General features: G+C 33.3%; 1 long non-coding RNA gene across 1 annotated transcript; it reads left to right on the top strand.

Annotated features, from left to right (window-relative positions):
* Window positions 1-2,497: 2,497 nt before the first annotated feature.
* LOC123693407 lies at window positions 2,498-3,648 on the top strand. Its single transcript, XR_006751682.1, has 2 exons — window positions 2,498-2,932; window positions 3,517-3,648. It is a non-coding gene; the product is annotated as an uncharacterized LOC123693407 (long non-coding RNA).
* The last annotated feature ends 12,387 nt before the right edge of the window (window positions 3,649-16,035 follow it).

Here is a 16,035-nt window from a genome sequence, read left to right on the forward strand (position 1 = left end):
TAAAAATTCGATAGACAGTAATTAAGTGGAATACAATATTGATGCCATGATTTCGCAACAATTTAAATTTCGTAAATTGGTACGATTTTCGTTAAAATATCCGCTCCTTTATTTCACAATTAAACATGGCGTGGATGTATTAAAATTCCTGTGTATAATTCAATTCTTATTAGTCAATGCTTCTTATTGTTATACAATACTGTATTTAATACTACATTACTACCCATGATCCATCCCGGCTCTGCTCAGTGCTTACGTTGAGTTTACGTAAAAATAAATTAAAATAGAGCCTTTGTTACTGAGGAAAAATTTAGCTTTTATACATAATATTTACAAAAACCCGTGATAAAATTATTTAAATTAGTCCAGAAGTTTGGAGTTAAATCATAATAAATTATCATCTTTCCTATTTATAATATTAGTATCGATATGATCACTTGTTCTTAGTAATGATGGAGAATTTTTGTAATTTATATTTAAATCGTTATTTATAGTTTAATATAACACCTATATTTGATAGGATCAAAGAATCAGTAGGTCTATATCGTTATATCAGATGGGCCTTAGACAAAGTAACAATTACAAAACGATAACGAAGTTAGAAATCGCAAAAATGTATGGGATTGACATTAGATAGACCACGTGATCTAACGCGGCGTATGTCAATCCCATACATTTTTGCGATTTCTAACTTCGTTATCGTTTTGTAATTGTTACTTTGTCTAAGGCCCGTTACTGAAAATGGGTGATGTTATGAAGATTTATCGCCTACGACGCGTGCACCTTTTTCCATATATTTGTTTGTTTGTATATACATTGTTGTTTATACATTGATTTTATTTCACACTAGCTTCCGCCCGCGACTCCGTTCGCGCGGATGTCCGTCTTCGCGTGGCTGGTTTATTTCTCCATTTTGAGTAACTCTGACAATGACATCTTATAAATATCTATTGGACCCAAATACGGCTAGGTATAATAATACCTACGCAACGTGTTTTTCGCGGTTCTACAGAACAACGTCTATGGATACAACTGAAAAATTAAGATTATTAATTTTTTTTCTACGTATTTTTCCAGGATAAAAAGTATCCTATTTTACGCCCAGGATAATAAGGTATAATTATACCAAGTTTCATCGAAATCGATTCGTTAGTTTTCACGTGATGTCTTCACATACAGACAGACAAAAATTTTTTTAATCACATATTTGGGTTTGGTATCGATCCAGTAACACCCCCTGCTATTTATTTTTTCAATATTTTCAATGTACAGAATTGACCCTTCTACAGATTTATTATATGTATAGATTATTAGGACGCCTTTATACTATTATATAATGCGTATTATTTGAGTGTCATGCTTTCTTTTCAGCTTTACCACACATGTGCTCAAAAATATATTATTAAAAAAATAAAATCTACCTCCATCTACCAATTACCGTGTTATTCATGCGAGCAAGGCATTTTAGACGTCTACATTTTTATATATTGTTTTCTTAATATAGAATATTAAATTAGTTTCTGTACCGTTTTCATTTTCCTTATTCTCAGCCAGCGCATAACACGGATTACCAATTAATAGTGAAACCTTTTGATAACTTCTTTGCGAAAAATAATAAGCTTTTATTTATATTTCTCTTTAAGGAGAAATAAATTCAGGAATGTTATTGTTCAACAATATTGCACGAAATGAAAAGAAAACGAAATTTGTTTGTTTTCATTGTTATAACAAGTTACAAGATTTGAAATGTTTAAGATTATTTGAAATATATAACTTTCTATGAAAATTCTTATAATTAAAAAATGAATCGCTAAATGTGTTACTAAGCGTAAAACTAACTGAGTTAGTTAACGTTTTTGTTAAGGAATGGATATAAGGAAGGTTCTTAAGGAGAGAAAGAAAAAGGGCTGATACTGTAGAACAAAGTCTGGTGAGGCAGCTAGTTATATAATAAATTGAATCAATAAACCTACGTTGCGTGGGCGGTGTTGTGGTCAGACGCTGTTGATCTAATTTCAGGCTCTGTATCGTGATAGACAGTAAACTGATTAAATTCGATTCACAATTAATTCCATTTTCATTTCGATATCCATCAAAGTAAATCGAGGATGTACGTAAGTGGTTAATTATCCTCTCGGCTCGACGGCCCTCCGCTCTCGGCAGTGTGAGTTATATTGAGATTTACCGGTTTTCAGTAAACGCTGCTGTTAAACATTGAAAATAAATAGCCTAAAAACTTTAGACTAAAATTTATTACAACGTACTTACCCTCTTTTGCTCCCAAACGGGTCTGATAGACATGCCTTGGTTATATACCATTTGGCATTAGGCTGGTTGCAGAGCTTGACCGACCGTCAGTGCGTAACGTCGGTCCTGACGATACGCATGACTATGACACTAATGCGCATTACAATACGCGTGCGTATGGTCGGTCTAGCTATGAACGGGTTTATGAATTTCCACGAATTTCCATACATATGACAAGCGCGACTGACGTCCCAGCAAGCACAAAACACCATTATAACAAACTTATGATAGCACGAGTTCATGTACAAAGCATTATAACCAAATCGTATATCGGCTGTATTTCTTTTATACGACTCTTATAAGTAAAATTTGGGCCCCCCCTTTAGACAGCGTTGAGCTATACAAAGGCAATTTAATAGCATTATAATCATCGTATTAAATCATTAATTAAGTCAGTTATGAGCACATGAATAAACAAATGGCATTTTTTGCGACTTCATTACAGTTAATATATAGCTTTTAAAATTACAATCTGTTATTAAAATTTCATAACAATGCTAACTGTTGTAATTCCTTTGTAAAAAAGAAAATCTTATGATTTTAAAAATATATTGATCTGTTTTTGATCGTGCAACGTTATGTGGACTTGAAATATTTAAATGTGAAAATTAATATTGAATGATGGGTAAGTACCGCCTGTAATTCTGAATGTTTTGAGTGAAATTAGCTGCGCGCATCAGTTTGTCGGGTGAAATATACATGTTATTGAGAAAGAATACACGCGCCCTCGCTAATATACTTTATTAGTATATATTTTATTTTATAAAATATAACCTATTTTAAACAAATATCACAAAATTTAGATTATAGCAATAGTTTTAACAATTAAAGTACCTTATAAAGGTATTGGTACAAAATACAAATGATTTCATTCCCTTTCTAGTCAGATCTTAGTAACTTGTATTATTTTTGTAAGATAGGAAAAGGAAAGCAAATGGCGACAAATGAAATTAAAGCTTTAGGCATTTGACGATAGCATAATAGTGCTGTTAATTTTAATATGGCTCGTCACAAAAATTAGAGCTCGTATAATAGTGTAATACAAGACACTTATTATGTTCAGCCATATGACAGCACTTCGGAAATATGTTATAATTAGTGACTGATTTTATCGAGCTTATCAGGGAACCGTAATTACTTGGTATAAAATAAATAAGCCAAGATTTTTAATTAAGCCATTTAAAAAACCAACTTGCTTGTTCTTTTCAGAACCAACATGCCCTGCAAAGTAAAGCGTTTCCCAACATAATATGAAGATGCCGATGAAGAAGTTTTTTTTGTTTACTACAATTATTATTAATAAAATCAGTATAGTTACTCCTTTTTAAGTTTTCATTTGAATCCGCCTGTTTTTTAGTTTTATTCAAAGCCTTTTTATCCATTAACCAAATTCAAATTACGATGTTATTAATACTCATAGTTCTAACAATACTTTTATTTCGATCAATATATAGCTATATACTGTAGAGATGAATAAATTTGAAAGAAAACGGAGCAAAAGCATTAATTGTTATAAAGTCAATGTTAATATAGGATTAGCAATAAATTAACACAATAATGGACTATTATAAAGCTTTTATTCTTTAAAAAACCAACATACGTTCAAAGGCACTATAAAATAATTTATTTATGCTTATTTAGAGCGTAACGTTATTAAAATTACCAATATAAGATAATAGTCTTACTATAAGTTTGAAAGCTGTTTTAGAAGCTGTAATTTAGAATTATCCTACGTTTATTTAAGATTTTTGACATTGTAACAATTTTTTGGTAACCATTATATAACAGTTAGCATTATTTGATGAAGCAAATGCTTTTATAAAGTACTTATATTTGGATAGTGACGATTTAAATAATTAATATAACTTCAAGTCATAATTCTGTATATATTTTTGGTTAATATACAAGTTATGTGCTTGCTGGGGTACGCACTGATGGTCGGTCAAGCTCTGGAACCAACCTTAACATTGGGGTTTTTAGTGAGAGAATGGTTAGTCAAATTCAAATTAATATATTATCCTCATCTACAAAGTACAATGCCGCCATGATTCTAAAATAAACTACTAGAGGTCGCCTCATTATACATATTATGTCACTAATTGGATGGATCACTATAGGCGCTATAATCGTCGCCTGTCCTCATGATATTATATGCCAAACTCTTAATTGCCTGAAACGAATCGGTCGAGAAGAAAATGTAGAGACATTAAAGAAGGAAAATATTTTGTAATAACTGTAGCCATCTACTGATATGCTAAATTTTTGGATCCGGCAGATTCACCCAGATTCTATCAAGTGGACTCACAAAAGAAAACCTTTTCATACATTACATTAATTTATGCAATTATAGCTATATTATGATATCACGAAAGAGCCAATCAAACTCATTCATATAATTGGTCATATCTATTGAAAACAAAGAATATTAGTCTATAATTACGCTATCAGTCTCTGCAAGTCGATTACCAAATTTAGATCAATGGCACTTCATATAATAATTGGAGTATCATCAAGTTATTATTAATTAATTCCATCCAAGTTTAAGTTCGGTCAAGCGACCAAGGTAACTTGAAATGTTTCAATATTAATTAGCAACTCGTCCAGCTCCTGAGGACCCGTAATAACATTGTTAAGTGCAAACTTCATAGCACTTATCAGAGTAACATATTATCTACTAATCACATAGGTACAATTTAAATAAAAATACATCTCTTTTTATGAAATCATAATACAGTATTTATTTTTTGGAAATATTTCAATTAAATGAAATACCTATATCCAAAACTGTATTTTATATGATTAGTCGCATTTGATGATATAATTATTATGTATTCGGAATATATACTTATATCGATACTACATATGTACTTAATTACCGAATATAAGTATAATCATCATCGATCAATTAATTTTAATTATTATCCTTAATAATTTAGGGTACATAAATTTAAATTCTTTATTAACCCATAACATCAATGACAATCCATATTTAATGAGCATATAAGATAGAATACAAGTTATTGTTTATAAAAACTACTTAAGAGGGCTTATTCAATTTAACGCAAGTCAAAATCTCCGCGATCTATTACGATAGATCGCGGCTTGCGCTATCCTTTTACTATTGCTGGCGCTACACATTGGCTTCAAAGTTTGAGCAAACATTTGTACAAACTTTGAAGTGAAAACTTTGACGCAAACACGATTACAAATATGCCTGCTAGACTTGTTTTCAAATGTTTTACGGCACAGTTATTGCAAAGATGGCTGATAGATCGGAAGACGATTTTGTGGACGCCGTCAATCTGTTTTATTTGAGTGCGTTCAATTTTTGGTTTCATTCTTTACATCAAAATGTTAAATCTCCAAGAAGAAGACGTGAATGGATGTCTACAATGTATCGTAAGAGGACGTAGCTGAAGAAATTCGATAACTACATCATTACTCCACTCCATTATGACACTCAAAATATACACACACAACTGCTCCGGTCAGCGGCGCGCGCGTTACTAAGCATTGCAACAAGTGTGGCAGGGCGCACAAACTTTGAAGCAACTTTGAAGTTTGATTACTTTGATGTTCGCAGAAAAACCGACTCGACTCGGCAAACTTCAAATATGTGTTCAAACTTTGAACAAATAGGCAAACGTCAGTGCCACACTTCGCGACTTTGTAGGTATTTGCGTATTTGATCACATGTCTAGCGCCTGCATATGAACAGCATAGGTCCACAGGAGAGCGCCGAGCAACATGTCCTCTCTCTGGAAAGGCTCGCTGCCGACTGATTTTATTCGGGTCGCGCGCAGTGTTTTATAGTACTTTAAAAAAAATTGTAGAAAAATAATAGAGGTACATTAGTTGATTTTTTAAATTTTATCTTCTAAGTAAGACCTTCTTTTATTGCAATATGTATAAATTATATTCAACTAAGTCAAATATCTTGGTGAAAATAATCATTTTGTCGACTATAATTTCTAAAAAAATTCACATTGTTCGGATTTTAATTTCGTAAGTTAGGAGTCCAAAATAAAAAAATCTTTTAACTAACTATTTTAATAAGGATTTTTGCAGTTAGTTAAAAAAAAATGTGTGTTAGATCTGTCAGCAATTTCAGATATTTTTAGCTTCGAAATTGACACTAAAAGTGAAATCAAGTAATCATCGGCTCAGTTATCTTGATGGTATTCACAAATACTGTATTAATTGAAATAAACTCTTAACTAACTATATAGACAATAAAATTTCCTAAAATTATTAGTAATTCATATGTTTGTAAGATAAGTGGTTGATGGACAATCTGGTTTGGAAAATCACATATTTGAGCCAAACAGCGCACGGACCGCGTACACGGCCTTAAAATAATGATTAAACTAAATGCACAATTAGCGCAACGCAACTAAGGCTGGATATTAAACTCAAGTTATAACAACTTTGTGTAATGGTTTTTGAAACTTTGTTTTTATAATATTTTATGAAACGTGACGAGTGTTTAATTTCTTATTTATATATGTATAAGTCAATAACAATAATGAAATAAAGCTTATTTATTTTCTATAACATACTAGCTGTGCCATGTGGATTTACCCGCGGATTTTTTTTTAATTAAATAAGGTTGCTAATTAAAATAGCACCTTATACAAATTACAATCTAGCCTACAAGACTAATAAGTAATTTTATGTTAACCTAAATTTCTAAATAACTTATTCTAAGAGAGTGTCCATTGTCACTTGCTTAGTGTCTGTTAAGGGGAAGTAAGTCACTTTGCTCGTGTGCTTTGGTATACAGATAATTGTCACTGTTCAATTTTCACTTATCACTACACTAACTCAAAAGGTTTAGTCCTTTTTAGTCTTCGCACTAGGTCCGTGGTGTCAAGGAGCTGGATAGCCTCAACATTCACGTGATGATGAAGTCGATGTTGATGAGCTTCTGCATGTTTTTGAACAATTTTGTCCACGGTGTCCACTTTTAGGTCACGGTGGAGGTCACCATTACGGATGTACCATGGAGCATTTACAATGTCTCTCAGTACTTTATTTTGGAAACGTTGTATAATGTCAATGTTGCTTTTTTTGGTACAGCCCCACAGCTGAATACCATACGTCCATACTGGCATTAGGACTTGTTTATATATGAGTAGCTTATTATGTATCGACAACTGGGAGTATCTTCCAAGAAGCCAATACAATTTCTTATAGCGCAAGCCTAATTCTTCTCGCTTCTTCTTGACGTGAGCCTTCCAGCGTAGCTTAGCGTCAAGCGTCATACCGAGGTATTTCGCCGTGTTAGCATAAGGTATTTGTTGGCCATTAAGGAGTATCGGGACAATCTGTGTTCTTTTGTTTGTAAAATTTATGTGAACGGATTTGGATTCGTTCAATCTTATCCGCCATTTCCGAGTCCATTCGTAGACCTGGTTCACAGCTTCTTGAACTTTATCTCCTGCTTCCTGGTAAGTGATGCCTGTGGCCATGATAGCAGTGTCGTCGGCAAATGTTGCAGTAATGTTTTTTTCTAATACTGGGATGTCACACGTATACAAAAGGTATAGGATGGGACCCAAAACACTTCCTTGTGGTACACCAGCTCGTATTTCCTTGAGGTCCGAGTAGGCATCGTCTTGTCGAACTCTAAATACTCGATTGGTTATATACGATTCTAAGATATCTGAAATTTGTTTTGGTAGCATTGTTCTTATTTTATGAATGAGACCTTTGTGCCAAACCTTATCAAAAGCCTGAGCGACATCTAAAAACACTGCTGAACAGACTTTCTTTTCTTCAAACGCTTTTTCGATGACATTTGTTAATCTGTGAACTTGATCTATTGTGGAGTGTTTCTTTCTAAATCCAAATTGGTGTTCTGGAATTATTTTCTTCTCATCAAGTATTGGCATGATCCGTTTAAGTAACAGTTTTTCAAAAAGTTTTGATACTATTGGTAGCAACGAGATCGGTCGATATGATGTTACATCATTTGGTGGTTTTCCTGGCTTTAATATCATAATAACTTCAGCAACTTTCCACAAATTAGGCACATATTTTAACCTAAATGCAGCGTTGAAGAGTGTTGTTAATTTAATTATAGCTTTGCGTGGCAAATTATGCATTATTTCGCCTGTGATTAAGTCAAACCCCGGAGATTTTTTTGGGTTAATACTTAACTTAATTTCGTTGGAAATCTCTTTGGGTGTTACAGACTTTATTTGTAATTCTTCATTAAGGTTTTGATCTTCAGGTAGTTCATTTGCGTCATCATCATATGGCTTAAAGATATTTTCCAGATGTTGCGCAAATCTTTTAGCTTTTTGTTCATTGTGGATTGCCCATTTTCCATTTTCTTCCTTAATTGGTGGAATATGCAGAACGGGTCTATTCATATGTTTCGTAGCTTTCCAGAGAGAGTAGTCTGTGCTGCGATCGTTAGTCAGTTTTTTGAGATATGACGTCATATTAGCGTCATTTAGTTTTTTTATCTCTCTTTGTAGCTGTTTTGTGAGATTATTTAGTAGCTTTTTATCACCAGGAAAACGAGTTTGGTGCCACCGGTTTCTCTGCTTTCTCTTTTCACGTAAAAGTTCGATAATATTCTTCGGGTAGACTGCTCCCCTGTGACAAGAGTGACTATCTGGTGTGTTTCTCCATGCTGCTTGTTGTATGTCTACCATAAATTTTTCAACTTCTATATCAAGTTGTTCTGAATTTTTTAATGGTATATTAAGTTTTATATGTGTGTCCAAGTCGCTTCTAAAACTGTTCCAGTCTGTTTTCTTATTTACTAATCTTAGGATATTATTCTTATTTATAATATTTATACATAATTTAAGAATTATGGGCGAGTGGTCTGAACTCATATCGTTCATACTCTTTATATCTAAATAGTTAGATGATATATTTTTATATATAAAGAAATCCAATAGGTCGGGTATTTTGTTTGGATCTGTAGGCCAATAGGTTGGTTTGCCCGTAGATGCAAAGTTACAGTTCATATATTTCATGGCGCTTAGAAGTTCTTTGCCTTTAGGTGTAATCAACCTGGAGCCCCAATGGGTATGTTTGGCGTTAAAGTCACCACCAACAATAAATCTGTCGCCAAAACTCTTGAGAAGGGTAACGTATTTCTCTTTATTAAAAGATTCTCTCGGTGGGAAATACAAGGCTGATATAGATACAGGACCACGTTTGGTTTCAACGCATACTGTTACGGCCTGTACTTCTTGTTCTTCGATTTTACTTATTTCATAGTGCTTCAACTTTTCTTTTATTATCACTGCACTTCCACCTCTAGCTGTGTTATTTGGGTGAAGTGCAAGATATACTTTGTAACCTTTAAATTTAATGTATGATTGTTTGGTGAAGTGTGTTTCCGATACTAAGCACACGTCAATATTTTCTATTTCAAGGACAATTTGTAATTCATTGTGGTGTTTAAGAAGCCCATTGGCATTCCATTCCATTATGCTAAGTATTTGAGTCATTTTCTAGCAGTAGATGTAGCATTTCTATTGCTACTTTCCAGTTTCCTTAGTCTATCGTCAAATGTGGACATGAGGTTTAAAATTTGGTTGAGTTTTCCTTCAACGCTGTCTTTCATTTGGTTGCTTTCTTTCGTCTGGTTACCACTCGCGATTTTTGCAAAGGTGATGTGCTTACTTACTTGCCTGCTTTCTTTCACAGCTGGAACCACTTTTGTATCTGCTGTTTTCCGCTGATTTGGGATATTTAGTTTTTTCGTCGCTTTATTTTTAAGCGTCTGCATTTCTTTTGCTACCATGCATCCTCTATAGTTTGCAGGATGTGGAGCGCCACAATGCACACACTTTGGCTTTTCTTCTGCTGGCTTTTTACAATCTTTAGTTAGATGTCTACCAGTGCATTTTACACATCTTGGATCCTTGGAGCAATATTTTTGGGTGTGCCCGTAGGCTTGACATCTTTTACACTGAGGAACTAATTTAGAGGTTTTCAAGGGATGGATTTCCACCCTGCATCCTAATATAGACGTTATCTCATAGATTTTGTTTATTTCCTCTCCGTTATTAAAGGTAAGCATGAACATATTGAGAGGTGTCTTGTCTTTCCACCTCAGCTTGTTTACTGCCTCCTCGACTTTGAAGCCTTTTCTTTTCAGGTCTTCTACAATTCTATCTGGGTTGCATGTATGGTGCAATTTCTTAGCTATAACTCGTATTGGTCTTAATTGTTTGTTTTCATAGGAGTGCCAATGAAAGCCATCGGCAGTCAAAAACTCTGTGATGGTCCGATATACTGTTTCATTTTCAGTATTAATTTTTACGGTTTCTCCGTGCATAATTTTAATTGTAAAGCCGCCCCCAGGCGACTTTTCTAAGAGGAGATCAAAGAACGATTGGTAGTTCCTGATGTCATCTACTATTATAGGTGGAGGAAGTGGCACCTTTTTGGGTTTTACTTTCTCCTTACTTTCCTCATTTCGCTCTTCTTTATCGGAGATATGAGTGGGTGAAGTGTTCAGTTTGCGTTTTTTCCTGCTCTTGGTTCTAATCCACTCCGTTTCTTTGGCAAGTTCTTCTTCATCAGTGCTGTATTCTACATGGGAAGAGGACTTCTTTTCAATTTCTTTTTTCTCTGGAATTTCCGTTTCCACTGGAGTCAAAGAGTTCAATTTTTGTTGAAGAAGTTTTACTTGTTCCTCCAGATGCCTTACGTGGGTTTCAAGTTTTTCACGTACATTTTTCTCTTCGGAGTAGCACTTGAACAACAGATGTTCAGTTTCAGTTCTTAGATTTATTGATTTTTCGGTATTCATGATTATTTATTTTGGCGAACGAATCTTACTTCGCCTTAACAATTATTTTTGCTATTGGAGCGCAATAACTAGGTCATTGCGGCCGGCCGCAGCGACGGCGTTGTTATGATGTGTTAGCACTTTTTAGTAGCTCGAGCGAGACGTCTACTCTCAGCAAGTTCAAACAAACACTGACCCGCGGATGAGCCCAATATTTATTAGGTATGATAGTTTATATGATTTCTTTCATCAAAGTCCATTCCGTGGTAGAGTTAAAAAACGTCCCTACATAAATAAAAATCTTTCGCGTTTATCTCATTAGAAGGAATAGTAGGAGAATATGTGCAAAGCTATTGCCCATATGTTCATACTGTCTATGCTTTTATCGAAAAAACGATCAGTGTAGGTAAATGTTTCAATTATGAAAGCTGAAACTAATTTGCGAGCACAAAGCAGGCCGCGGCCCTCGCTGCACGCCGAAAGTGCCAACAAGAGGTGTTGAACTTTTAATTAGTTCACCAACTCCCAAAGAACCATTAAGATTTCCTATTTTGGCATAGCACACGTTACTTGTTTTTTAATTTAACACATTAGTACTGAAGTTACAGAATACACACTCGAAACAAACTTTCTTAACGTCTTTTTAAACTGCTGGTGTTGTTGAAATAATTCGTATTTTTAAAAAGATTTCTTAAAAATATTCAGTTAGCAGCTGTTGCATGTTGGCTCGTTGAATTTAAATTCGGTAGAAGGTGTGAGCCGCAGATCTGAAAATAAAATGTTAACATAAAATTACAATGCTTCCAGTTTATAAATATTTTGAATTAAAAGCAGATACAAAATTCGTTATATTATTATTATTTTACATGGTATAAAATTTTCGTTAAAAGTATTTGTCAACGAAATTAAATGGGCAGCTTTTGTTTAATTTATTATTTCGCAACGTAGTTTCTGTACTTCATTTTCACGTCCCCGGAGGAACAACGGGGTAACTTTTAAATTTTCGGGATAAAAAAAGGATTCGCATAATCTAGGGCACGGCCTGTGTGCCAAATGTCTTTACATCTCCCCAACGTTCCGGACGGTGGACACAACTGAGTCAAAACACCGAAACTTTTGATATATTCGTAATATAAGTACCTAGTATAAGCTAACTGAAGCTAACGTATATAATATAAAATACAATGACATTTAGTGAGAAACATACTACCAACATACTGCAACTCACATCGTTTTTGATGAAAGGCATACATACAATGTTTGTGGTTTAATTTGCGTTTGCAAAAGGTATGTCAAATGCAAATTGAGTGCTAACCACCGTTGAATAACAAATGATTAGGCGTTCATCCCGCTCCAATGTAATATTAAACGCAATAACATATGTGAATCAAAATGTACTATGTACATATTAAATTGAAACTTCATTAACTATTAACATATGATAATAAGGCAAAGGGTTATCCATCCAATTGGATTACATATAAAATTAGTTTTTAATCATTACCTAAATAATGCTCAGGATTCATTATAACAACTTAACATTATAACAACCGAAAACGATGTATGTCAATATCCATACAAATACCTATCCGTTCTTTTAATTTTCAAAGAAATAATTCGATGCTAAAGTATTTTTTCATTACTATTCTTCATAAAAAATAAAATTTCCTCTAGATAAATAAAAACGTAATTCACTCTACAAATACTCAGTTTATTAAATTTATTCTGTAACGATAAGCAATGTCTGATTAATTGTGTGGTCCAACTTTCTCAGGCCGGGGAATGAAACCAGATGTTCTTCATACTTTATGCAAATTGTTATTTTATAGCAAAACCTCTGTACAATTATACTTTTTGTTTTCAATTTTCTACTTCTTCAAGCGCACGCTTTTTACTGCAACTTTTATTAAAAGTAACATGAAGATAATGTAAACTTTGGATATAATTTTAAACACATTGTTGTACTTTTTAAAGCTGCTTTTCATAATTAAACTTGTTATTTTAAAAAACGTATTAACTTGAAACAGTTTAATGTAACTTAACTGATGGGATTAATGAGTTACAAACACTGATTACTTCAAAATTAACTTTATTTCTAAGTAAAAATACCGGGAACACATGCAGTCGCTATAATGTCACAGAGCAGAGAGAGACCATAGATTATACACAGTAAATCAAGGAAGGCACGCAATTTAGAATAACACAGATAATAAATAAATTTACTTTAACACTCCCTTCAAATAAGAGCCTTCCACAAAGAAAATATGAACAAAAAGTTTCAACTTCACTTAAACATAAGTTTAACAAAACAATTTACTTCTTATTATAACAGAACTTAATATTCACCTTTTATTTAACATACCAAATTTACTTTTAATCAACATAAGTCTATCTTGCTATACAATCATTTTAAGTTTTCAAATTTAACATACCAATATTACATTTATTCAACTTAAATCTATATCGAGGTAACGCTTTAGTAAAAATATCAGCAAATTGATGATCTGTACTAACATACTTTAAAGAAATAATCTTTTCATTATATTTTTCTTTCACAAAATTATACTTAATATCAATATGTTTACAGCGTTTATGAAATTCACTATTTTTAATTACATTTATAGCACTTTGATTGTCAATATTTAAATACACAGAACTTTGTTTGTATTCTCCTAAATCAGAGTTAGGGTTAGCACTGCTCATGTTGAACTTTTCCAACAGTTTTTCAATATATTTACTTTGATGAATAAAAATATGTCTTTTATTTCTTTCTATTTGCATACCAACAAAGTTAGAAGGTGTACAAGTCTTTATGTTAAAGCTTGTTTTCAATTCATCAATTACTTCTTTCAAAATCATCTTATCCTTTGACATTAAAAGACCATCATCCACATAAAGGCATAAATAACATTTAATTTCATTAACTTGACCAATATAGACACACTGATCAGCTAAGCTTTTGACAAAACCAAATTTTTGTAAAACTATATTAAATTTAGTGTTCCAGCACCTAGGAGCTTGTTTGAGGCCATAAAGTGATTTATTAAGTTTACATACAGTATTAGGCAAACATTCTAAGCCCTCAGGTGGAACCATGAATATTTGTTCTTTTAACTCTCCATAAAGAAATGCTGTTTTTATATCAAATTGCATTATTTCTAAATTTTGTTCAGCAGCTATTGATAAAAGTGAACGGATAGAGTCATACCTGACAGTAGGTGAGAAGGTTTCATCATAGTCGATCCCCTTCGTTTGTGCATAGCCTTTTGCACACAGACGAGACTTGTACCGTGGACCTGTTGGCTCATCCTTTATTCTGAATACCCATTTGCATCCAATCACTTTGGCATTTTCAGGTTTCTCAACCAATGTCCATGTCTGGTTTTCACTATGAGATTGTAATTCCTCACTTATTGACATTTTCCACTTCTCAGAATCAGCTGATGTAATTGCATCATTGTAGGTTAAAGGTACATCTAAAATTCCTTCATTATAGCATAAATATGTTCCAAAATCTTTTAATTTAGAGTGCAACTGTTTATTTCTTGGTCTTAATGTTATGTTTGGAACGGGCAGGTTATTAATATTTGTATCTGGTACATAAATACTGTTTGACGATGAGTCATAAGAATCATATTCATCATAATTACTCACTGTGTTTGTGGAACTTGACTTTGTGCTGTCTGAAGGAAGCTCTTCATCTAGAGACTCGTCCTTTGCTTCAGTTAAGTCCACCGGAACATAGTTTCTTGTTACAGTTGATTCTAGGAAGACTGCATCTCTGCTCTTCACAACCAGTCCAGATGTAGGAATGACAAACCTGTAACCCTTGGTATTAGTACAATAACCAGTAAATATTGCTTTCTGTGCTTTTGGATCCCATTTCTTTCTTTTCTCTTTTGGTAGGTGTACCATCGCTTCACATCCAAATACACGTAGGTGACTAACACTTGGTTTATTTCCCGTCCATATTTCTTGAGGAGTTTTATAATCTAATGACTTAGTTGGTATTCTATTTAGTAGATAAGCAGCCGTATGGATAGCTTCCGCCCAGTATCTTTTAGATAATTTTGCATTAAGTAACATACACTTTGCTTTTTCCACTAATGTTCTATTAAGTCTTTCAGCGACACCATTTTGCTGTGGTGTATAGGGCACAGTAGTTTGATGTATGATTCCATTACTTTTTAAAAGATCAGAAATATTCTTATTAATATATTCAAGGCCATTATCAGTGCGGAGACATTTGATTTTACATTCTAATTGTTTCTCTACATGTTGTTTAAATTCTTTAAATTTATCAAGCACCTCTGATTTGTGCTTTAAGAAATAAACAAATACATTTTTTGAAAAATCATCGATAAAAGTGAGAAAGTACTTAGCTCCACCGAGAGATTCTGTCTCCATGGGCCCACATACATCGGAATGCACAAGTTCAAGGAGTTTTGTTGCTCTTGTTCCTTTATTTTTGAAAGGCAACCTCGCTTGTTTTCCTTCTATGCATGTTATGCATGTTAAATTGTTAACACTTTTCTTTAGTACTTTCATACCTTCAGTATTTTCCAATAATTTATCTAAGTCACTGAAATTCAGGTGACCCATACGTTGATGCCACAAATATGCATCATTTTCTTCAACATCAGATATGTAGGCATGCCCATTATACATATTTAGTCGATACATATTGTTCACAGCTGTTGCTGTTGCCACTATAGTTTTATATTTATTCAGAATAACACATCCCTTGTTATTAAATTTGACTTGACCACCATTTTTAATTATTTGGCTCACAGATAATAAATTTGTAGACAGCTCTGGCACATAAAGAACATTCTGAAGCAATACTTTTCTGCACTGACCGGTTTCATCACAAACATCTAGATTTAATTCCCCCGAACATTTCACAGACAAGGATTTATCATTAGCAACTTTGATTGTTTTTATTAATGGGTCTTGTTGATGTG

Source organism: Colias croceus, chromosome 7 (assembly GCF_905220415.1).
Source record: "Colias croceus chromosome 7, ilColCroc2.1".
Classification (NCBI taxonomy): Eukaryota; Metazoa; Arthropoda; class Insecta; order Lepidoptera; family Pieridae; genus Colias; species Colias croceus.